Source organism: Anolis carolinensis, chromosome 1 (genome assembly GCF_035594765.1).
Source record: "Anolis carolinensis isolate JA03-04 chromosome 1, rAnoCar3.1.pri, whole genome shotgun sequence".
Classification (NCBI taxonomy): Eukaryota; Metazoa; Chordata; class Lepidosauria; order Squamata; family Dactyloidae; genus Anolis; species Anolis carolinensis.
The window spans coordinates 228,438,292-228,463,436 of record NC_085841.1 but is presented as its reverse complement, the minus strand read 5'-3'; the positions used below and the strand labels follow the sequence as shown (position 1 = coordinate 228,463,436).

Sequence of the window (25,145 nt, the reverse complement as noted above, 5' to 3'; positions counted from 1 at the left end):
AACAAAATCCCCTAAAGCAATTAATGTAAAAATACAAACAAACAATAAAACAGCCAAATTGAATTAAAAGTACCATATTTACTCAAATCTAATGCTCACCTTTTTTGGCTAAACAACCTTGCCAAAATTGGGGTGTGCATTAGATTTGCATCATACAGTAATGTTAGTGCTGAGCCAAAGCAAAACGAGAAGGTTCTTTAGGAGCTGCACGTGGAAGTCTTCTTTAAGGGGCATCATCTCTAATTAAATGGCCAGGGCTCAATGCTATACAATACTGGCATTTGTAGTTTGGTGAGGCACCAGCATTATTTGACAAAGAAGACTCAAAACCTTGGCAAGCTACAGCTCCCAGGATTCCATAGCATTGAACCAAGGCAATTAAAGTGGATTCACTCTACAGCATAGATGCAACCCAAGATTTTCTTTCCCATGCATGAAAACTTTGGTGTTCTAACACAATTGTTTATTACGAAGGAATTCTAAGCAGGCAGCAACAGTAATGCCTCCCTTTTTTTTGCCAAATTACAAAGAGTGCACTTTTTGCTGCTGTGCATTACATTCAGCAGCAAACACTTTTTTTTTTTTTTTGGTTTCAGGGCTTTGGAAATTGAGGTGCACATTAGATTCTATGGCGCAATAGACTCGAGTTAATACGGGATATCTAACAAGCACATGAAGTCAATGTTTTTGTCCCCAACCTAAAACCTATCAAACCTTTTCCACAAAAAAGACCTTGTCTAATTTTTCTGAGCACCATGTCTCTTTCAATAGTGGATATAAAGTAGGCCTTTGGGAAGTAATCATAATTTATAGGCAGGTTCAAATTGAACAAGGCAAGTTTTCAGTTATCCAGAAGCTAGGTCCTTTGGGTAAAAAATGTGTTTTGTAATATTCTTCAGAATGTTTTCCCACCAATACTACCACTATTATTGGATATACAGATAATACGGTACAGCAATATGATCCATATTCAATGAGTATATACACAACAACACTATTTGCTTATCGGTGCCCATACTGTTGCAAATGCCCTTTCACTGACTGCTAATCTCTTTGAGAGTAACTGGCATGCCATTGCTGCCAGTATTGCTAAAAAGTAGCTTACTATGAGTTCTGTGGGTAATGAATGTGACATCTTGAACAATTTCTACAATTTTTCCATGGTAGCTGTGCAAGATCTTCCTTTATAGAGAAAGCTAAAATGTTTTTGTCAGAAATCTCGGTTTGTAATCTTTGTTTCTTTTCTACCACATTTCTAAAATGGAAACAAGGCAGCAAAAGTATAGTGAATAGGCTATAGCAACAGGGATGGACTTGACAACTCCAAATATTAAGGTGACAGTCCAATAATTCTCAAACTGGAAAAGCTGGGGTGCATGGGACATTTTTGCCCGTAGTCACAGCAAAATGTGATCTGTGAACAGGAGCGTGTTTATGGCGCTGTTAAATGTGTTGCCTCAGTAATACAATCATCACAATGTCTCAGTAACACATTTAGATATAATGCTAAACTATGTATCGTTTAGTATTATGTGCACCAGGCAGCATAATTCTCAGATTCACACATCCCTCCCTTTTTCATGTGCCAGTAAATATCAAAATCATCTGCTTTGTTTTTAAAGGAAATAGAATTCTCTGTGATGTTTAGATTTAGGAAACTCACAAATATAGGAACAGGTCAGAATTGTAAACCACAGGTAGCAGTGAGCACATGAGCCCGGGGTTTGTGCCAATTCTCGTACATAGTGGTTAAACTAGTTTATTGTTAAAAATGAATAATAACTCCATCAGACGAAAAAGAAAATCTCTACAAACACAGATGAATTGGGACTTAACCAAATGCCAAGAGCTATAATGTGTAGTGTATTATCTTTACAACTGCTCTTCAATTTTATGCTATGCTCCTGCAGTATATACCTGATATCTGGATAGTTGAAAGCAAATCAAAGATGTCAAGAGTTCCACATTTGGTCTATTAACAGAAAGGAATGCAAAAAGACACTACCTGCAATCATGGAAAAGAGAAGCCCTGGTGGATGAAACTCTTTAAGCAGTTAAGGACAAACAAGAAGCAAAAGGAAAAGGTCACAAAACAGGAATAAACTCCTATATGCAAGTGTTCCATGACCTGTGTGCAGGGTCAGATAGAACAACTATAATAATCCATAGAGATAAATATAAGACGACACCAAAAAAGGAAGAGCAGGAGATCGCTTACACAAGATCTGAGAAGTCAAAGGGAAGTTTAAACCAAGAGGTGGGATGCTATTCAACCAGCAGGGAAACACATTACATGATTATTTAGAAATAAAAAGACAATGGAAACATATTGAAAATCTATTTAAAAGAAATGAAAGGATGATAAATTCATTCAAGGAAGACCCATTTAAAGGTGAACCTCCAATTTTAGAAAGTGAAGTGGAAACTACACTCAGAGCACTTATAGAAAATAAATCACCAGGAACAGATGGTAACCCAACTTCATGGAATACTAAAGTTAGGATTGGCCATACATTGTATTTCCAAATTCCAAAATAAACTGATCTGAAATGTGGTACTGGAGAAGAGTTCTATGGATACTGTGGAGTATTTTTTTTTTCGTATCAAGAGTGAATTGAGAATCTGCAAGTCGCGTCTGGTGTGAGAGAATTGGCTGTCTGCAAGGACGTTGTCCAGGGGACGCCCGGATGTTTTATCATCCTGTGGGAGGCTTCTCTCATGTCCCTGCATGGGATGCTGGAGCTGACAGATGGGAGCTCGCCCCATTCTCCAGATTCGAACTGCTGATTTTTCGGTCGGCAGTTCTGCCGGCACAAGGATTTAACCCACTGCGCCACTGGGGGTGTGATAAAGACAAATGAAAGGTATGATAAAGACAAATTAATGGCCCAAATACTCCCGAGAAGCCAGGATGACTGAACTAAGGCCATCACACTATGGACACATCATGGGAAGATATGAGTCACTAGAAAAGACACTAATGCTTGACAAGGTAGAAGGCAACGGGAAAATAAGAAGACTGCATTTCAGATGAATAGCCTCAATCAAGGAAGAAATGGTCCTGAGTTGGCAATAACTAGGGTGATAATAGGGTGATACCAGGTGGAGCTCTCTAATTCATAGGTATTTCATATGATGAAGTTAACATAACAGAGTTAACAACAATAACCTACTACAACCCCCAGTATGACTCTTCAATATTTATAGTTGAAATAAAGTTGAGATAATGATATCCCACAAATGTAGGGGAAGGGGAAACAATTCAAAAGCTAAGTGAGGGAGTCACACCTGTATAAACTGTGAAGAAGAACAAAAAATTACACGGTTGTCTTTCACATTATCCATAGTTTTACATTCATTTTTCCCAGCAGATTAAAAGAAATCTTCAAATTTTCTAAAAGATAACGTTCAAAATATGAATATATGAATTTATATTTTCACTAAAACTTACAAAGGGAAACTGATATTAATCAACAAGAAGTTTGAATTTCCACAAATCGCAAAAACTACAAAAGTAATAATAATCTGAGGAAAAATGAAAAATTATTTAAAAAATAAATGGTCTATGTACAAAATCCAAAAACCCCATTGAATTTGTTGATTGTTTATTACAGAAGATGCAGTTGCCTTTTCGCATGTACATTAATAAATGTGGTTTCACAGATGTCAACCCAGTTCAAATCAAAAAGCTATGATGATGTAATTGGGAGTACTAAGTTATACATCATGTTTAAATGTTCTAGCCAAAGCATAAGAGAAGGGTAACTCTATTTCAGAAGTATAGATTTTATTCACTTATAGAATAATGTATACAATTTCTGTAATTGCAGGAGGTTAAAAGTCCGCACTTGAAAATTTTATTCTACAACAACATCTACAACATGTTAAGCTCAACAACTTAAGTCTATGAATACAAAATATTTAAATAAATAACATTTGTGCCAAATTACAAAACTCTGTTGATATGGCGTACACACTTCAATACTTAGATGGGTGAGTGGGTAGGAAGAGAAGTTATGTTTCTGTACATAGATCACATTAGAATGAGATGTATTAGAAAAGCAGCATTGCCATGAGACCTTTCTGCTTGTATGCCCCACTCCTTTCTGTATGCTTTATATTCTTGGGGGGGGGGGGGTGCCATAACTCAGTATTAAAAACAAAAAAAGGAGGGGGGAAGAAGGAAAACTCCACAAAAATGCTCACAAAAATAATTTGAATTACTAACCCTGCTCATTACTTCTCCTGGAACCCCAGCTAATAAAATATAAATGCCACAACTCCATTTTAATAAACACAGTAAAATATGACTGATAAAAGTATAATGAGTGTATTATGTGCACAGCTGTATACATGTTCAAAGGTGAACATACCAGACACTTGAAGAAGCAAGAGGAAATGGGTGAAGGGAGCCCTACTGTTTAGAAAAACTGGTCAGACCTTCTTTTTCCAGGAAAGTAACATCCAAACTGCCTTTAGCAATGAACTTTCATGATCATAAACTATTATCAGTGATCATAATGTAAATGGAAGAAATAGTGAAGGAGAATTTAAGGAATTCCTTTAGCTCCTATTGATATGTGACTTAAATGACAAATGTCTTATTTGATATCACAGTATCAAATTATATACTTTGAAGATATTATAAACCTCAGCTAGTATGACAAAACAGATTCCATTTCAGGTCATTGGGGAATTACTGGGGAAGAATCTGGGCTAGGAAATGCACTTGTTTCTAGGTCTTGGCATGGTCTGCAATACCGTATTTACTCAAGTATAGTGAGTCACTGATAGTAATGTACAATTTTGAGAGGCACATTACCAAAAGAAATTTGTTGTTGAATGGAATACGCAGCTTCCCCTTGTCTGTAAATGAGGCCAGTTGAGAAGCTGCGCCCCTCCGTCAGGCTGAGGTTAGCAAGTTTGGTTTATGTGCGTGATTCTAACGCACCATCAAATGTAATGCGCATTTCACTTTTGACTATCTAATTTAGCATAAAAATATACACATTAGACTCTCATAAATATGGTCATTCACATGCAAAAGTTCCCAGTTTGTATCTATGCTATCTCAAGGTAACAGTGGGGGGAGGGGAGTGTTAAGAGATGAAATGCACAAATCTAGAGACACGCTACAATGCTTACAAGCCATCAGTCTTCAACTGATGGATTAAAGCCTGATCTAAAGTCGACGGCAGGAGAACCACAACACAGAGACACAAACACGTTAAGATAGGGGTCCCCAAACTAAGGCCCGTGGGCCAGATGCGGCCCTCCAGGGTCATTTACCTGCTCCCTGCCCTCAGTTTTAGACAGGCTCACCCAAACTCTGAAATGATTTGTAGGCACACAACAACAGCAATCCTAATTAACTTGACTATCTCATTGGCCCGAAGCAGGCCCACACTTCCCATTGAAATCCTGATAGGTTTATGTTGGTTAAAATTGTTTTTATTTTTAAATATTGTATTGTTCTTTCATTGTTATTGTTGTTTTTGCACTACAAATAAGACATGTGTAGTGTACATAGGAATTTGTGCGTATTTGTTTTCAAATGATAATTCGGCCCCTCAAGAGTCTGAAGGATTGTGGACCAGCCCTCTGCTTAAAAAGTTTGAGGACCTCTGCGTTAAGACATTAAGAAGCAGGTTTCTAAAGTAATCCTTGAGCTATAGTTAACTCCAAGGTGTAAAAATCTGACGACTACTAGTATAGAAAATGCTAGTGGCTTGATTCAGTATGTTGGATTTCACAATCCACAGCAGAAATTAACTGATTCTGATTTGTACATATTTTATTACAGTTGTTGTGTGTCTTCAAGTTATTTCCAACTTATGGCAATCCTAAGGTCAACCCGTCAGAAGATTTTATGAGGCTAAGAGTGTGTGACTTGTCCAAGGTCACCCACAACTGATTGGGAGGGATTCAAATCCTGTTTTTCAGAGTTATAGTCCAACACTCAGACCAATACACCACACTGGCTCCATCACATAGCATTTATTCAATGGGTCTACTCCAATCAGGATTAATAATTAGGTTTTGTCTTATGTATTTCCTTTTAAAATTTTGTTTTCAGAACAGACATACGTAAAAGTATATAAGTGATATGTATCCAAGAGTGGAAGCCTTAACTCTAATGTCTACATCATTTATATCCCTAAATTGAATCTGTATGTCAGCACTATTGCAATTCTCAAATACAAAAGAACATCCCTATCTGGAAACATGATATACTATGAGGAGAAAATATATCTCTTTGTGAGAGTTTGCTATTTTAACTGTACTAAATTTGGTTGAGACAGAACATAAAGTTTCACCTTCCTTCCAAACAAAAACAGCCCAAGAAACAGTGTTGGTAGCCATTGTAGAGTCCTATAGGGAGGCATGTTCTAGAAACTGTGTCATTTTTGAGATTTAACTGTCAAGTTTAGGACAGAAGAAACAAGAAGTATTCTGCTAAAGCAGTGGTTCTCAACCTAATTCCTAGTTGCTTTTGGCCTACAACTCCCAGAAATTCCAACCAGTTTACCAGCTGTAGGATGTCTGGGAGTTGGAGGCCAAAAACATATGGGGACCCCAGGTTGAGAACCACTGTGCTAGAGATCTGTGTATAGTTCTGTGCAGGAAAGTATTTGAACCAACAAAAGGACTGCAGTGTTCCCCCACTTATCACAGGTATTCTGTTCCAGGACCACCTGCATAAAGTGAAAATTTGCGAAGTAGGGACACTATATTTATTTTAATATTTATGCATTATTTTAATAGTTAGGTGGCCTTTCTCCTCCTCCAAGCCCCGGGAAGACTTGTGGGCCATTTTGCACTGTTTGTTGTAAACCCACAACTCCCAGAATTGCCGAGCCTTGGACTGTGTTAGGGATTCCTCTTCTTCAGAAGAGGAAGGGGAGCAGGAAAGTGTTCATGAATCTGAGGATGAGTTGGAATCTGAGGAGGAGACTTTGCAAGTACAGTAGAGTCTCACTTATCCAACATAAACGGGCTGGCAGAACGTTGGATAAGCGAATATGTTGGATAATAAGGAGAGATTAAGGAAAAGCCTATTAAACATCAAATTAGGTTATGATTTTACACATTAAGCACCAAAACATCATGTTATACAACAAATTTGACAGAAAAAGTAGTTCAATATGCAGTAATGCTATGTAGTAATTACTGTATTTATGAATGTAGCACCAAAATATCACGATATATTGAAAACATTGACTACAAAAATGCGTTGGATAATCCAGAACGTTGGATAAGCGAGTGTTGGATAAGTGAGACTCTACTGTACCCACTTTTCAGGAGAAGCGAAAGGAAACAGAGCAGAGATGTCGTTCAGCTAGAATAGCTGCCAGAAATGCAGCTGAGTAATTAGGAACTGCCCTAGCAGCTGTGAGGGGACTCAGAGCTATAAAGAAGAAGCAGGTGCAGCCAGCCCTTGCTGGTAACAAAGTGACTCTAATGCCTTCATTCTCCTTGTGCCTGCATCAAGTCTGCATCTGGATTTATTGCTGTTTCTTTGTCTGAAGCAAGACTGCTATTTGATTTGGGAGTTTATCAGAGACTAAGAACTGGGTTTGCCCTAAGACTTCTTGCATTATTCCACTGAGTGTGTTGTATTTTACGTTTTGCTGAAGTAAAGCAGTTTCATTTACTTACCACAGTGTTTTAAGGCTGTTCTTGTAAGACAAAACAGGACACTATGGGATTAACTCGCCCGTCCCAGGGAGCCAGTGAAACCTTTCCTACCAGAGCTGGCGGGCCCCTTGCTCCGTGCCCGCCATGTTGCTCTGGCTGCCTCTGCTCCTGCAGCCAGGGAAGAAGGAATGCTGCTCCTCCACATGGAAGACTCGGAAGAGGGGGCGGAGTCAATAATTGAGTCCCGCCCCCTCTTCCGAGTCCTCCACATTTCCCTGTGTGGCCCGGCTGGAATGGCGTTCCTTCTTCCCTGACTGCAGGAACAGAGGCAGCCTGAGCAACATGGCAGGCACAGAGCAAGGGAACAGCCCTGAGGAGGAGAAGCAGCAGCAGCAACACCGGCAAGAAGATCCAACCAGTTTCACGCAAACCAGCGAGTCCGCAAAAAGTGAACCGCGAAGTAGCGAGGGAACACTGTATACCAGATATCTATTCATAGAATTATAGCACTATGATTCTTCTTCGATTGCTATGAATGAACCCTAGGAAGTCATGGGGTCACCTGTGGCACTACAGTCCACTGGGTGAGAAACCTTAATGCTCCTCCCTTACTGAATCTCCCAGGATTCTACAGAATGAAGTCATAACAGATAAGGCGAAACCACAGTGCTATAATTCTGTAATGTGAAATGATTCTAGTATGAGCATTGACAAAAGTAACTAGGAGAACATTTACACAATGCAAGTATAGCACTAAATTCCACTTCAACTGCCATGGAAACATCCTCCGAAATCTTGGGGTTTGTAGTGTAGTGAGGCACTAGACCTCTGCAGTTAAGAAGTCTAAATGCCCCTGCATATACTGTCAATCCTAGGATCCCATGGAATGTTGCCATGCCAGTTAAAATGAGATATAGTGTTAATGATATAGCATTAATGGGCTGCAAGTCCTAGTACATCGCCAGTATTCTAGATCACACATTGTACGTTTTTTGGGGAGGCATTCTTGAAGTGATGACAAGTTTCATGCTGTAAATACAACACTAGAGACAGAAAAGTGTGAGTCCAAACTGAAACAGGGCAAATTAACACACTGTATAATTATAAATGAACCAATGCAGGCTCCTTAATATATATACATATATTCTCTGCACTTGAATTGCAACATCAGGAAATTGAAAGTTACGACATAAAAATGTCCCAGTGGCCATTAATCCACAGGCACCTTATAGCATAAGCCATAATGGCTCCTGTTGTGAGTTTTACATATTTAAAAAGTAACATGCTATAAAATCTGTGTATTACACTATGCATGAAAAGAAAGCAATGGCAGTATAAATCCTTAAAGGAAAGTTGTTAATGTGAATGCAGAGTAGCTACATTTTAAACCTCCATATCTCAGCTGCTTTAATTTTTGAACTATGCAAAGACACTAATGGCCTTCATAATTTCATGCCATAAACCAAACTTGTTTTCAAATTATGGGAGAGCAAGAAAACTATTTCAAGCCAAACAAACACTCCCTCTTGTATATACATGCATTCATTGCATAGTATGTACAATGTTTTAGAGAATTACAAATTGCAGCATTAGTTTTACAATTCAAACTTTTTAGTCCACAGCAGGTTGCTGAAAGCCTTGGTTAAATGCTCCAGCTCTCAACTGGAAATACTGAAATGGTTTTGGGGAAAGCTAGGCATTTCTTTACAAACATGATCCACAATCATCATGCTTGGCTTTAAAATAGACTAACAGGAATCAAAAGTTACTGCCTTTGAAAATAAAACAAAACACCAGATTCGGGCTTTACTAATTCATTTGAGAGTTTTAAAAACCACTGGTCAATTACTTTGTATTCAAGTGGTATTTTTGGTGCCAAATGTGACTGTAATGCTGGTGGGATGATTATATGCATTTCATTCAGGTCAAGTCCCCATCTCAAAAGAATCTTGTTTTCAACTCTTAATAGTACGAGATTATCAATTCCTATGACCTCAGCAGCTCACATTAGATTTAACTGGATGAAAGAGGTTTGATTAAAAATAGTGTTACATCTCCCATTACCACACCTATTAGTTCTCTAACTACTCTGAGATATTTTAAACATGACAGGAGAAGACGTTATTAGTAACTACTTCCCTATTATAGAAAAAAAATCAGTCTGGTAATAATAGCCTAGTATTCAATAATCCCAGACGTGTTGCGATGGAGCACAGATGAGAACTGTAGTCTGCAGAATTTCTACTAGACCGCATATTCTAACCAGCTACAGCTAAGATACTATTAGCTACAAATATGCATTTCTGAAAAATACTTAATTTCAAAAATCATCCAGAAATTGATATCTTAATTATAGTTGGTCCTTATTTGTTATTAACCCTTGGGCCAGCTCAACTAAATGGCCCATGTAGTCAGATGATTTTTGTTCACCTTCCTCCTATTAAACATTACTTTCTGTTCTACATCTAGCAATACCAGTCTTCTCCCCAGTACAGTGAAACCTCTACTTAAAAGTGTCCCCAACTTAAGAGTATTTTTAGTTAAGAATTGTCACTTGGCCCGGGTTTTGCTGTGACATAAGAGCAGCATTTTGGGTTAAGCACTAGCACAAGAGGAAGCGCTAATGCAAGAGTACAGGGCTCTAGGGCTTCAAGGGAGCAGTCTCCGTGCCTCATGCCTCATGCTCTTGTCTTGTATTTGGGCCTACGCACCTCACATGCCTGCAGCTGATCTATCTGAAGAGCAGGCTTGGAGCCAATACCAGCTCGCGCCTGCCTTTCGTTTTGAGTTTTTTTTTTTTGTTCCGGTGGGCGAGGGGCTTCCATTTCCTGCCATCCAAATGGACGGTACAAAACGGAAACACAAATGAAACAAAAGGAACAAATACCACACACATGTCTAGCATTTATACATTGTTACTTATAAAGTACATTTTCTTATTTAGAAACATGTAACAAAAATGAGAGGTTAAGGGGGGTGGAATGGATTAATAGCATTTAAATGAATTCCAATGGGGAAATTGCTTTGAAATAAGAGTGTTTTGAATTAAGAGCTTAATCATGTAATGAATTAAACTCTTAAGTGAAGGTATTACTGTACTCTTGATCCATGACAAACTCAAGGGTCCTGGAACATAATATGCTCACATAATACACAAGCCTACTTTGCACACTTGAGCTAATAGTTAAAATGTTATACTATATTTATCTGCACACTTTTTTCATATATGAAAATCACAGTAATCTCTTTCAATGACCAATGGAATACAGGCAATCCCCAAGTTACAAACACAATAGCATCTTTAGGTTTATTCTTAAATTGAATTTGTTTTTAAGTCGGAACAGGTACATTTTTAAGTGTAACTCCAGCCAAATGTGTATATATATAAGCTTTGGATAGCATAGGGTGCACACCATGTAGTGTTTATTTTGCTATCTGTGCCCCTGTTCAGAAGATTGCACTTAACTTTCTGTCGCTATAATGATTGGATTTTGAAAAATTTGACTTGTCATGGAAACAAGGATTGGTGATAATGCTTCAGTGGATAAACCTTTTCTTCAAGATAAGTCTTTCAGAAGTGAATTTCCCTTCCTAGGGGGAGATTTCTCTCACTTCCTGTTGTCTCACCCCTGTTCTTAATTATGAGTCATTTGTTAGTCGGATGTTTGTAACCCAGAGACTACATGTACAGGAGAGCTGTACATGAAGATCTCATTCAAAGATCTTCATAGAGCAGAGTAATATTATTTCAATGACCAGAATGAATTAGATTTAAAAATCTGCATTAATTTATAGTATTAGAAATATCACATTTCTAATACCGTTCACAAGCTAGTTTTTAGGTTAGTGCCTTCTGTTGAAGAGAATATAAAACTTGGGCAATAGCATTACTTAGACCAGGGGTGTCCAATCTTCTGGCTTCTCTCGGTCATACTTAAAGAAGATTGTCTTGAACTACACAAAAACTATACTGGAGCCACACGTGTATACAAAGAGCGACAGCATATGGTGCACAGCAGCACTATGCCTAGTACAGAATACACACTTCACTTCTTTTTTTCAATTCATTTTATATGACATAAGCAACTGAGTCCTCTTGCTCTTTATTTTATTAGTTAATTCCAACAGTTTTTGGTTTCTTGTAGCCAAACTATTTGTGATTTCTGGATAATACTGCAATATTTGTGAACATATCATACTCTGATTATTCCATTCAACTGTCGTCTATAAAGTTCATGCGTGAGAATGATCAGATGACCTAGTCAGGCCTAAGCGAAGCTCATGGAGCTTCCCTAAGTCTTAATAATAAATAACAATAAACTTTATTTAAATTCCGCCACCATCTCCCCAAAGGGACTCAGGGCAGCTCACAAAAGCACTCCAGGGTGCAGCATGTAACATAAAATGGTATATAAGAACAAAACAATAACACATCAAATTATAACAACAACCACTACCAACACACATAACATAAAATAAATTTTCTCATTTTTTAAAACGCAGAAACCAAAAACTAGTTGCCAGCAATTCACAAAGTAAAGCCTTTGATATTCTGAAACTATATTCCTGGCCCAGTTTTTCCTTCCTCGTTTACTATCAATGAAAGCTCTTCAATCCACCCTTCAGCATGACACATGCTGCCCACTGGGCTGAAAAGGCTGAAAAGGCACCTTATTTTAATATAATATTAGTGTAATACCCTCCTGCTCCTTTGCACAAACTTCTGTTAGGCCATTTGATTTATTGTCAATACCAACACTTTTCAATTCATAAAAATCCTTCAAAACACATTCATACTCCATGGGAGTATCCATGGGACCAATTGAGAGTCCAGAACATGGGCCTTGAAAAATATTTATAGAAGGAACACATTTGTTTAATTGTTTAAAACGGAATTCCAGAAGGCATAACAAGATCTGACAGCAATGTCAATAGGGATACAATACAGACCTGACAGACTTGCCACAAAACTGTCAAAATGTTCTTGCTAAATGACCACAACATTTGTAAGTGACACTAGAAGGCAGGAAAACAGAGTGCTTTCTGAATACATATGTTAACAGTGTTTGTAACTGCAAAAGTTTCTTCTGCATTCTTATGCAGAAGCAATGGTATAGACCTTGGTTCTCAACTTTCCTAATGTTACAACCACTTAATACAGTTCTTCATGTTGTGGTGACCCCCAACCATAAAATTATTTTTGTCGCTACTTTATAACTGTTATTTTGCTACCATTATGAAGCATAATGTAAATATTTGATATGCAGGATGCGTTTTCATTCACTAGACCAGTGATTCCCAAAGTGGGTGCTATCGCCCCCTGGTGGGCGCTGCAGCGATCCAGGGGTCTATGATGGCCACAGGTGCATTTGGGGGGAGGGGGCAGGGGAGGGGAGGGGCCTCTTCCCAAGTGCTGGAGACAGGGATGAGCCCCTGAGGCGCCTGTTAGGACACAGGGGGTGGAGCTAGAGGAGTGGGCATGGCTTCTTCCCAAAAACCCAAGACAGGGCTGAGAATCTATACCTCTCCTGAGGCGTTGGTTGGGACACAGAGGGAAGAGCTAGGGAAGGGGGTGGAGCCTCCTTCCAAGAGCCCAAGACAGGGCTGAGCCTGTATACCTCTCCTGAGAGGCCTTTTAGGTCTAAATGGTGGGGGTAGGGGTGGGGGCGGGGCTTCTTACCAAGAGTGCGAGACAGGGCTAAGCCTCTGAATATCTCCCCTGAGGCGCTTGTTAGAACACGGGGGTGGGGTATAGAGGTTCAGCTGCATCAGGCACTTGGGAAGAGGCCCCGCCCCCCTCCTCTAGCCTCACCCCATGTCCTGGCAGGTGCCACAGGACAAGAATAGAAACTAAGCCCTGCCTCAGAGCTTGTAACTCCGCCCATCCCAGTCCTGGCCACCCATTTGTGGCCCCACCCACCTTCCCTTGTAGCCCTGCATCTTGGACTGGGGAGAGGCTCAGCCCCGCCCTCTCGAGCAGGAGCCACGCCCACCCCTCTAAGCCACGCCCCCCTTTCCAGGGGGCGCTCATTAATATTTTTTCTGGAAAGGGGGTAGTAGGCCAAATAAGTTTGGGAACCACTGCACTAGGCCAAATTTGGCATGAGTACCTAATATGCCCAAATTTGAACACTGGTGGGGTGGGTTTGGGATGATTTTGTCATTTGGGAGTTGTTGTTGCTGGAATTTATAGTTCATCTACAATCAAAATGCATTCTGAACTCCACCAACAATGGAATTGAACCAAACTTGGCACACAGAACTCCCATGACCAACAGAAAATAGTGGAAGGGTTTAGTGAGCATTGACCTTGAGTTTTGGAGTTGTAGTTGACCAAATCCAGAGAGCATTGTGGATTCCAAACAATGATGGATCTGAACCAAACTTGGCACAAATACTCAATATGCCCAAATTTGCATACTGGTGGAGTTTGGGGAAAATAGAGCTTGACATTTGGGAGTTGTAGCTGTTGGGATTTATAGTTCACCTACAATCAAAGAGCCCCTTGAACCTCACCAATGATAGAATTTGGCCAAACTTCCCACACAGAACCCCCATGACCAACAGAAAATACTGATCTTCGATGACCCCTCTGAACCCCCCTCGCAACCCCAGTTTGAGAAACACTGGAAAAATACTTGTATCACCTAAATCTTTTGTTCTGTTGCTTTAAAAAATAGGATTTCATATCTGAGTCAGAGCGATATGATTTTATAGTAATAAATACACAGAACACACCAGACCAAAAAACCTTCTGGTCTTAATCATATTGTTTACCATCACCTTCAATATTCTCACATTTCATAAAGTTCTCCAGGTGACTATGTACACATTTGGGAAAGTTTTAAAAAAAACTGAAACAATTCAAATTCATCAAAGGCAAACATTAGAACTCTAGTGCCTCTGGTTAGTTATCAGAACAGTAGATCAATAGTTCCTGAACTCCAAGCATCCTTTTAGAAGAAATTTTGTTCTCTAGGCATTAGAAACTTATCACTTACTTTTACTTGTTCCGCCAAAGCATTCACTCCTCCTGGAGCTTCGTGTGGAGGATGTTCTTCCAGGGTCTGTTTTTCTAAAAGTAATATATATATATATTAACAGACCACTAGCAGCAGTAGACAATGCTAAAAGCAGTTCACTGTAAACATAATTCACAACCAAGCCTCTAGCAGGACTTTGATGCATAGGTCCCAAACCAATCCAATACAGAGACTTCCATAATCACCTTTACATCTTAGACCACAAACACCATCCCCAACCACCATCTTGCTCCATGTTGGCTGCTTTCAGAAATCTCTGAAAGAATCAATCCCTGCAAGTCCTGAAAGTTCATGCTAGGCCTTTGGGCAAACAATTCTACAAGGTGTGAAAGTACACCATGAAAATGCAGCCCTTTTAGACAATGGCAGACTTTTACTACCAAAACACAAACCAGATTTGGCCCATTTGAAGTTAGTGACACAGCTTTATTAATACGAAAAATCTCTCAGGAAGGTTATTTGTTTGAAGGATATATGGACAAATACAGGCTTTGCAAGGATAAACACATCTTGGTAAGAGTATAGGGTGGTGTATAGGGTGGTATAACATGACACTCAGAGACAGACCATCTCAGAATTTCAAAGAAGTATCTATTACATTAAGTACATGGGAAATAAACTTTAAATGGCTTACAATAAATGAGTAGCAGAATCATCCAAGCAAATCAGCAGCATTTTAAATCCAAAAAAGCCTTTGTTGTAAACAACTTATGTTGTTCTTAACTGATGCCAAGTCACCTTTGACTTATGGCAACCCCATGAAAGAGATACCCCCTTTCCCCCCCTCCCTTTCACATCTCCCTCCCCCCCTTCCACCCAATCTCCCACTCCCCTCCCTCCCTCCTCTCACCTCCCTTCTTTTCCATCCTAACTTACCCAATTTATTTATTGTTATAAAACACTTTTCAATAAAAATTATTTAAAAGAGAAAGAGATGCCTCCAAGGCATCCTATCCTTAACAATACAGTCCAGGTCTTGCAAACTCCGAGCCATGGTTTTCTTGAGGCATTCTATCTGTAAAGCAGTCTCCCCTTTTTCTTCTTTTCTAGTTAGTCATGTTTGCTCATGATATGGCCAAAGTATGAGAGCCTTAGTTTAGTAATCACGGTTTCTAAAGTGCATTCAGGTTTGATTTGCTCTTTCTGGACCCAGTTGTTTATCTATTTATGCACTTTAATTCGATATAGTCACAGGGTTTATTCCCTTCCCAAGTTATCCTCTCACTAATCTGTAGCACTTTGTCACCTACCTCAGGTTTGAAATTTATACGGTGCACTTTACTCAGTCCATTTTTAACTTTTGTGTTTTAAATACGTTATTAAGTTTGCTATTTTACCTGTATATGTAAATGTCTGTTTTATAATTGCACATGTCTTTGTACATTTGATGTGTTTTATATTGTTACTGTTTTTATCTGGGTTCGACCCTTGTAAGCTACCCTGAGTCCCTCTGGGGAAATGGAGGCGGGGATAAATAAGAATTATTATTATTATTATTATTATTATTATTATTATTAATATTATTATTATTATTATTATTATTATTATTATTATTATTAGCTTTTTAGCAGTTCACAGTATCCATAGAACTCTTCCCCAGCATCACATTTCAAATGAGTTTATTTTCTTTCTTTCTTCACGAACACACAACAATTGGGGGTAACATCTCTATGTGGATACTTTTTCATTTTCCTGGTAAATGCAATGGTAAAACTAGATTGATAAGACAAAGATACACTTAATCTGCAATACTCCTAGCCTCTTTGCAACTGTCATTACAGCCATCAGGTATTCAGACCAATACTCAGGCCCCTTCAATTCTGTCATATAAAATCCAGATTATCTATTTTGAACTGGATTATATGGTAGTGTAAACTCAGGGCCCTTCCACACAGGACCTATACGAGTTCTCACTCTTTTTTCGGAGGCTTCCAAAAAACGCTTCCAGTAAAACCGAATTAATTTGGGATAAAGCAGGAAAAACCATCTTTGTCCAAAATTAATTAGGTACTGGATTAGACACAGGTCTTCCTGAAAGACCCGGTCTAATCCAGTATGGGCCCTTGAGGGACTGCCCCCTCAGAAGTTCTGGGACTTCCAAGGAGGCAGTCTGCACAGCCCTCCTGGTTTTTTTCAGGCTCAATCAGCCTGGAAAAACTAGAAAGTTGTAACCCCTTTCTCAAGAAATCCTTTAAAAATTACTCACCTAGCTGCCATTACCATGCTCCTTGAGCTCTCCTGGAAGGTAGAAATGACACACCAGGTAAAAGGGGGGCGAGGAGCAAATTTCCTCCTCACCCACTTCTTTTGGCATGTCATTTCTATGCGCCAGGAGAGTTCCAACAGCGTGATTATGGCAGCCGGGTGAATAATTTTTAATTTCTAGCCCTTTTCAGGGGGGGTTCCTTTGGTATTTGGGTGCCTTGTTGGAAGGCCCAGCAGGGCATCTAGACCCCCCCCCCAAAAAGCATGAGTTTTGGGGGAGATGTGCAGATTGTAACCTGCATCCAATCAGGCTCAAGAAACCTGATTGGGAGCGGGTCAAAGCCCTGTGTGGAACCGGCCTCAGATAATCCAGTTCAAAGCAGATAATGTGGATTATCTGCTTTGATATCTGGGTTATTTGGCAGTGTAGAGGGGGCCTCAGAGGCATGTTAATGAGGTCAAGCTAGCATCAACACTGACCAAACTTCAAACAAAAACAAGCAAAGATACCTGTGCCAAAATTGATGATGTAACTGAATTCATCATCTTCAGATGAATGATGGTATGAAATCCAGTGGTATGAAGAAGTCCTCTCAGGCCCTTTCTACATGGCCATATAGACTCAGATAATGCAGTTCAAAAGAGATAATGTGGATTATCTGCTTTGATAATCTGGGTTATATGGCAGTGTAGAAGGGGCCCAAACTTCAGACACAACTAGTGATCTATGAGTGCATACCATATAGAAGTAATGCAGCTGACAACACTTTAACAGCCATGGCTCAATGCTAGGCTAGCACAACCTACGGCCCTCCAGACATTTGGACTTTCAATTCCCAGAAGCTCTAGTCAGCTTGTTCATTGGCAAGGAATTCTGGAGCTGAAGTCCCAAACACCTGGAGGGCTGCAGGTTGTACAGGCCTGCTTAATGATATAGAATCGTCACAGTTGCAGTTTTGCATGGCCTTTAGCCTTCTCTGCCAAAAAAGTTAGTGCTTTACCAAACTACAGCTCCCAGAATTCCAAAGCCCCAACTGAGAACACATTTTCATCCCATCCTTTATCACATCCTGCTCCTACAATATCTCTGTAAACGCTTTGATGATGTTAAGTCAAGCAATGAGTACTAGAAAGTGCCTTTTAAAAGATCTTAAAAGTCCAAGAAAGCATTTTGCGGCAAATTAACAGTTAAATTTTTAAACATTTTAGTTGTAAATAAACTTTCCCGATAGCGCCTTTTATCGTCCCTGAAAAGGCCTCTTTGGGGGCTGTGCTTGACAGCCAGGATATGCACAAATCCCCATGTGCTAAAGCACTCTGCCATGTCTTGTGCATTAGCACATCCTAGGTGTGTGCTTCCTGGCTGATGAATGCAGAACCTGTCATGCATCTTTGGTTATTTACAAACATCACTGACATGCTGCTGACCCTAAACGATATTTGCCAGGTGCCTGATGACACCTACTAATGTCCACTGGCATGTCTGAAGCATCCGCCAGCCGCCTAAAAACACTTTCAAACCATGGGGAGATTGGGCAGAGTTGCCAAACTTTATGAAATTCAGTTGTCATTAAAGATGAACTTTAAAAAAATCTACACCTTACCTGAAAAAAATAAGAATTAATTTCAAACCTACATTGTGATCTAGAGCCAGAAACAATAAACCTGAGGTGTATGCTAGTGTGCATAGAACTGTAATCATGTTTATCACTCAGTTAAAAATCATTCTTTTTGATGTTTATGACTAAATCCAGTTGTTCCTCCACATTTGTATTTTTAACTTTTGCAGATTTAGCTATTTACATATTTTATTAAAAATACTATCTCCAGGAATGTATAGGTCCACCAACCAGTGAGACTCTATAGTCAACTTCCTCAGTCATGCTGGGGGACCTAGAGATTTCTGGAGAGAACATCTCTCTAGGAACCTCTAGGTCCTGCAGTGTAATTCTATGTTCAACTTCCAGCGGAAGTTGACCATAAAATCATGCTGAAAGACAGACATTCCTAAAGAGGTGCTCTCTCAAGTAAAAAAAAAATGCTATTTCTTTAATCAACATTTTTTTAATGAGGGTCCTGTGCTCCTAATCCCAGCGTATACGAAGGGCTAGCTGTATTTAATCTTGCATTTAAATACATGGTATGGAACCAGATTTATGCAAGTGCAATGGTGCTGGTAGAAGCAAACTTCAGTCCCCTTCTCTCTGAGGCAGTTCTGCTCCCTGAAAGTGCCTCTATCCAATTCGGTGGGATATTTACCACAGTTCACCCCTTGATCCTTCAACCTAATATTTTCAAGGCTATAGAAGAGATGCAGTCTTCTGCCTTCACATTCACTGAGGACAATGCAGGTAGATTGATTTGCCATTGATGACATGAACACACAGTCGAATTTAATAGACTATAAGGTCCTATGACATTATATTTCTATATAATCCCTGAGAGCTTGGTACAACCACCCTACAAATCATGCCACTTAACCTGAAGCCTATAGAGGCTGAAAAAAAGATTTTAAAAAATGACAGACTGAATGAATAAATACAATCAAAAGTTCAAAAGAATGTCAAAGCCTCAGAACACTCTTTTCTCTGAAAACATTCACACATGAACAATTGGTGCAAAACTTAGAAAGTATTTAAAAAAGAGCAGGATAAATAATTTCTCTTAACTGCATTAAGTCATCCTTGTTATCAGGACAAATAGAAAGCTTTCAGACTTCCACAGTGATCTATGCAGAGCTTGGTGAAGTTTCTTTTCTTTTTTTCTTTTCTTTTTTTTGGGACTACATTCCCCATAATCAAAGCAACTGGTCATGTTACCATAATTAGAGGATTCTGGCAATATAGTCCAAGAAAGTTAACATTTCCAACCTCTGGATATCATCTGAGTGCTAAAAAATATTGCCCTCATCCCTTTAGTCTAGGAACAATTGTTTTATAAACTGCAGTGTATATCTATACCAACACCGTGTATTTCATACATGGCATTTGATATATCTTTGGTAGACTGATTCGTTGACTTGCTATCCCAGAGCACATCATCCCTAGCATTAGTGCTTTGACACTATGTGCAAGGAATGGGCAGGATTTATAGATAGCAAAATGTTTTTTTATGGCAACACGAAAGGGAATTCCTATTATTGTTAAGGCTGTATAAAAATATTGATCCACCGCTCCACTGCAAACATAAAACAGTATCTTCTCAAAGAAAGAAAAAAGAGCAACTAGGTGGTATCTTGAAATTCCTTGATTATATGGAGAAAATGTGCTACTGAGAACAGTAATGCCTCCCTAGCTTTTAACAGACTACTATGCAATCGTTTTATCTTTGGGTAGAGGAAAAAAGGAAAATCCTCAATGCTTCCTTTACCTATCACATTCTATCTTTAATGTTGGTTTTCTTTTATCAATAACAGTTTGTTCATCTGCTTTCACTCAAGTGTACCAAGGAATTTTGCAGCTATTAAAAATATCATATTATCCCTTTGAGTTGACTTTTATTTCTTCATGAACAAAATTAAGAACGCAATCATTAACTGGCCTCTAGATTCTAAAAGATGCCAAGCAGTGAGGGTTCCTAGTTTTTTTGTATTGCATTAGCACGATATATTTCAAAATACTGGTCTCTTTAAAGAAGGATCTGTGTTGCTTAGTTGAAACCAAATAGCAAATTATAATGCTTCTGAGATTTATGGAAAATTCCCCACCAATATAACCTTGTTATTTTCTAGAACATATTCCAAAAAATTCCTTGTATTATTCTGGACAGCCCAGGCAATAATATGTTCTTTAGAAACCATTCCTGATGCTATTTACTCTAAAATCTTATACAGTGCAGACAGTCACCAAGATACAAACATCTAACTTATAAACAACTCATAGTTACAAAGAGGGTGAGTCAAGAGGAAGTGAGATAAATCCACCCCTAGGAAGGGAAATTCACTCCTGAAAGAGTTATCTTGGGGAAAAATGCCTCCACTGAAGCTTTCTTGTCAACCCTAGTTTCCACAACAAGCCAAATTTGTCAAAATCCAATTCTCACAGGGACAAAAAGTGCGGCGAAATCTTCTGAACATGCACAGACAGCAAAACAAACACCACTGGAATGATAACCCTTTCCTTTGCTATCCAAAGCTAAAGTATAGATAATATTTTCGGTTGGAATTACATTTCAAAAAATGTACCTGTTCCAACTTACAAACAGAGTCAACTTAAGAACAAACCTACAGAACCCATCTTATTCGTTACTTGGGGACTGTCTGTACTTGGAAGTATTATTTGAACATAAGGGAAAATACCTTTGAGTAAACATGTACAAGAGTCAGCTCCTCGGCTCCTCAAAATTCCCTTTCTAAGGTACCATTATGAATCATCAATCCTCTTAAAGAGATTATATGACTCTAATAACTAATATGAACTCTAGTTTAAGTTCTCCTACTTTCCTTTGTCACTCATTAGAATTGATTTGCAATTTCCTAGTGTCTTCAGAATATGCCATCATCATGCTAATGACAACTTTTTTTCCACAAGAAGATATCCACCACCTTTCATGTAGGTCACCCAATGTTCCTCTTCACACATAGCCATCTTAAAGATTTACCTATAATGCATATAGCTGCACACAGTGATATAACATGGAAGTCTTTCCACCCAAAAGACTTCTTCCCTCTAAACCAGGCACTGAGCAGATTAATTCCTCTGACATAAGAAATAGGTTGCTATATGAATGGGTCCTTAAACACATTCTATTTCAGTGCTTTTTCTACTTGTCACCTACACAAATGCTTGACACTGCTTTTCTCCTTGCCCCCAAATTCAAAGAATAAATACATGCTGATACTCAATCTTATTGGGTTAATGGAAAGGCAACTGCTTTGCCATATTTTTCTTGTTATACAGGCACTATCATTTCAGACTTGCACACCAAAAAGCTATACCTAACTATTGCCTGCCTCTCTGAGTTCTACTATAACTTGTGCAAACAGTGAACGTAGCATCTGCTGTACTTCATCCTAGCATAAAACCATAATGACCCTTCCAAATTTCCACTATTTCACAGACGTTTTCAATAAACTTCTTCCAGAATCTCATAACATAATGATTTCCACTTAATTGGGTGATAATTAGCACATAGTGTACTATCCCCTTTTATGTATAAAAATAGCTACCACAAAGTTTCTATACCACTCATTCAGCGTTTTCTTGTAGTTAAGGATTTCATTTAAAAAGAAGAGGGGAAAACATTGGAAAACCTTCAGTAAGTCTTCTCAGACCTATTATTTTAATACATTTCTAGGCATCTAGAGTATTTGGGAGCATAACTTCCCCTGAGTGCCAGGGATGCTTATATTGGCAAATGGAATAGGGATCACTGGCAGAAGAAAGTGGCAATTTTTTTGCAGTTTTCTGACTCACTATGCAGATTATTTGCCTTCCTCATACACTGTTTGGAGGGTACTAGACAGCATGTTTTCAGAGGCAGAACAGTCTACACGCAGGGTCCTTCAATATTGATCCACACAATCCTAGATCTGTCCCTTAGCAAAAGTAAAGTACTATTTTTCTTAGTACTCGAAGTGTTTAACTACCCAGGCTTTATTACAACACATAAGCATGGTAGTTGGTACTCTAAGACAGATACTGGATGCAAGAGGAAGATCAAAAAGGGGACAAGCCCCAGTAGTCTCTCAACAAGTTGACTAGCAGTGTGGGTTCTAAGAAAGCATCTTCATTTTAGCTCTTCCAAGATATGCCAAAACGTCAATAATTCATTTGATAAAATTCTTTTTGTCATTTAACATCTTCTAAGACCCCAAGATAAAGAATTATATCACAGACCAGGATCCAATGATTTGTTTCAACTGGGTCTACTACTTCTCCTGCATTCAGCAACTCTCTTCGTTCGAGTAGCACTTTCCCTCACATCCAAAAGCCTTGCTCAGGTTTCACTGAATATATTTTTCAACAAGACTATTCTGGCTTTTTAAAAAAAAACAATCCAAATTTATGGTTCATTTTTCTCCTTTAAGAGACCCCCATGGTGACCTACAACTTTAAAATCAATGTCATAACAGAAGAACAACACGATAAATTTCCAAACCATTGTGACAGCAGACTAAAAACCCACCAAATTCAGACCCAAGCAAAACATTATTTATTTATTAAGTGCATTTGTTTAGTACAGGTTGAATATCTCTTCTTTAAAAACATGAGACCAGAAGTATTTTGGATTGGGGACAACTGAATATTTGTGTATGCATGAGATGTTTTAGAGATGGAACCCCACAAAAATCATTTATGTTTCATATGTATCTTATATACACAGCCTTAAGGTAATTTTATACACAAATATTGTTAATAGTATTGTACATGTAACCATGTTTGTATACAGTGAACGATCAGAAAATGAAGGTGTTATTTTCTCAGTCACCTACATGGATAATTTTGGAATATTTAACATTTCGAATTTCTAAATAAAGGATATTCAAACTGTATATAATTTTGTCTCCTGGATTGTGGAAAGAGAGAAGGAGGACAATAATGATGAGAGGCCCGATCTACCATCCTTTGTGAATGGGTTTCATAATTGCTTATTCAGGAAAGCCCTGTCTTTTCTTTCTATGAACCTACAACTGGGCCCCGGAAAAAGATAGCAAGTCACATATAGATACCGCAGCCACAGTCATTTAAGATATGTGTGGTGATGTATAGTGTGTACAATTTAAAAAGTATACAATAACATTTGTTGGTATTTATTAAATACCTGCTACAAGTAATTAACTCCTGCCAACCTAGCAGTTCGAAAACGTGCAAATGTGAGTAGATCAATAGGTACCACTCCGGCGGGAAGGTAATGGTGCTCCATGCAGTCATGCCGGCCACATAACCTTGGAGATGTCTATGGACAATGTCAGCTCTTTGGCTTAGAAATGGAGATGAGCACCAACCCCCAGAGTCGGTCACGACTGGACTTAACGTCAGGGAAACCTTTACCTTTACCTTACAAATAATTAAATGACAGTAGCAAAAATAATGACATGCATAACCATGTTCCAACAACATTTTCATCTGTGCTTAATAATATGGTCTCATACTGGAGTATCTGATCTCAGGACTTCTATGTAGTAAAGACTAAAGCTAGCATTATGCACATCACAAACAATTATTATTCCTCATGACCTTCTTCTCTAGTTCTGCATAGTATTATTATAGTAAAGTGAATTGATCTATGTACAAGGTACAAAAATCCAAATCCTTTTGCCTTCAGAAACACAAACACTTGACTATGTTGAAAACATTGTTTTGTGGCATAAAAGAATTGCCACAACAAAAGGTTTTTAATACACACTTTTCTTGTGCAATTTAATTTCTATATATGCAGTGGGTCTTTAAACCGCACCAAAAATCTTTTCTTTCTTGCATAGAGACACTGCACACTAACACAGAGGCCCTTCATGACACATGAAGCTCCCAAGAATCACTAAAAAAAACAAGCTCTGGATTTCTGCCCATGTTAGCTTCCTCTTGACATTGATTCCATTCCATATAACTCCGAGATGTATGCTGTGTTTGCGATAAGCCTTTCATTTCACCAGCATCCTCGCCATACTATAGAACAGTGAAGGCCCCATATATATTCTCCTTGAACAGCATCCATTCCCGACTGTGTTTGCTGCTAACACATGGCACAGTAAAACAAGAAATCTGTACACCTTTGATGAGCTCCGAAGTTTCAAAAAAGCAGGCAAATTGTGTTTCTCTCGTTTCTCACTTTTCATGCTTAACAGGTGCTCATTCTCTTTTGAAACTTGGGTTACTCGTTCTGGAAGAAAAATGAATAATGTGCTCTTTTGCATAACATGAAAAACAGGCTGCAGCTGTCATATTTCGCTCAATATCTAATATCCACAGAAGTAATTAAATGAGTGTGTGTTTTCTTTTTTCTTTTTTTACCACCCAGGTTAAAATAATAAGAGAATGGTGACAAGATTGCAACTTTCACTGCACAGAAAAGTATTTTGAATTTTCACCTGGCTATTCTCAGCAGTATTTTATTCACACCATTGCTATCAATCATTGTAGTTCTGCACGTGGCTTAAAACTTACTACATTTTCAGGCGCTCGGCACCTGGCATTTAGTTTTTCAGGAAGTTCCATCAAAAGACAAGTTGTTACATTTGGGTAATAATGCACAAACAAAAGCAGGCAACATGATGGAATAAAACAGCACAGTGCAACATAATCCATTTTTAGTTTAATC

General features: G+C 38.7%; 1 protein-coding gene across 9 annotated transcripts in view; it reads right to left on the bottom strand.

Annotated features, from left to right (window-relative positions):
* Positions 1–25,145, bottom strand: part of gtdc1 (glycosyltransferase like domain containing 1) — a 274,488-nt gene that overhangs the window by 204,241 nt on the left and 45,102 nt on the right. For all 9 annotated transcript variants that reach the window (XM_016994974.2, XM_008112911.3, XM_062966645.1 and 6 more), the window contains one exon: positions 14,640–14,713. The gene's annotated coding sequence lies outside the window, so the exon portion shown is untranslated. The remainder of the gene's footprint in view (positions 1–14,639; positions 14,714–25,145) is intronic.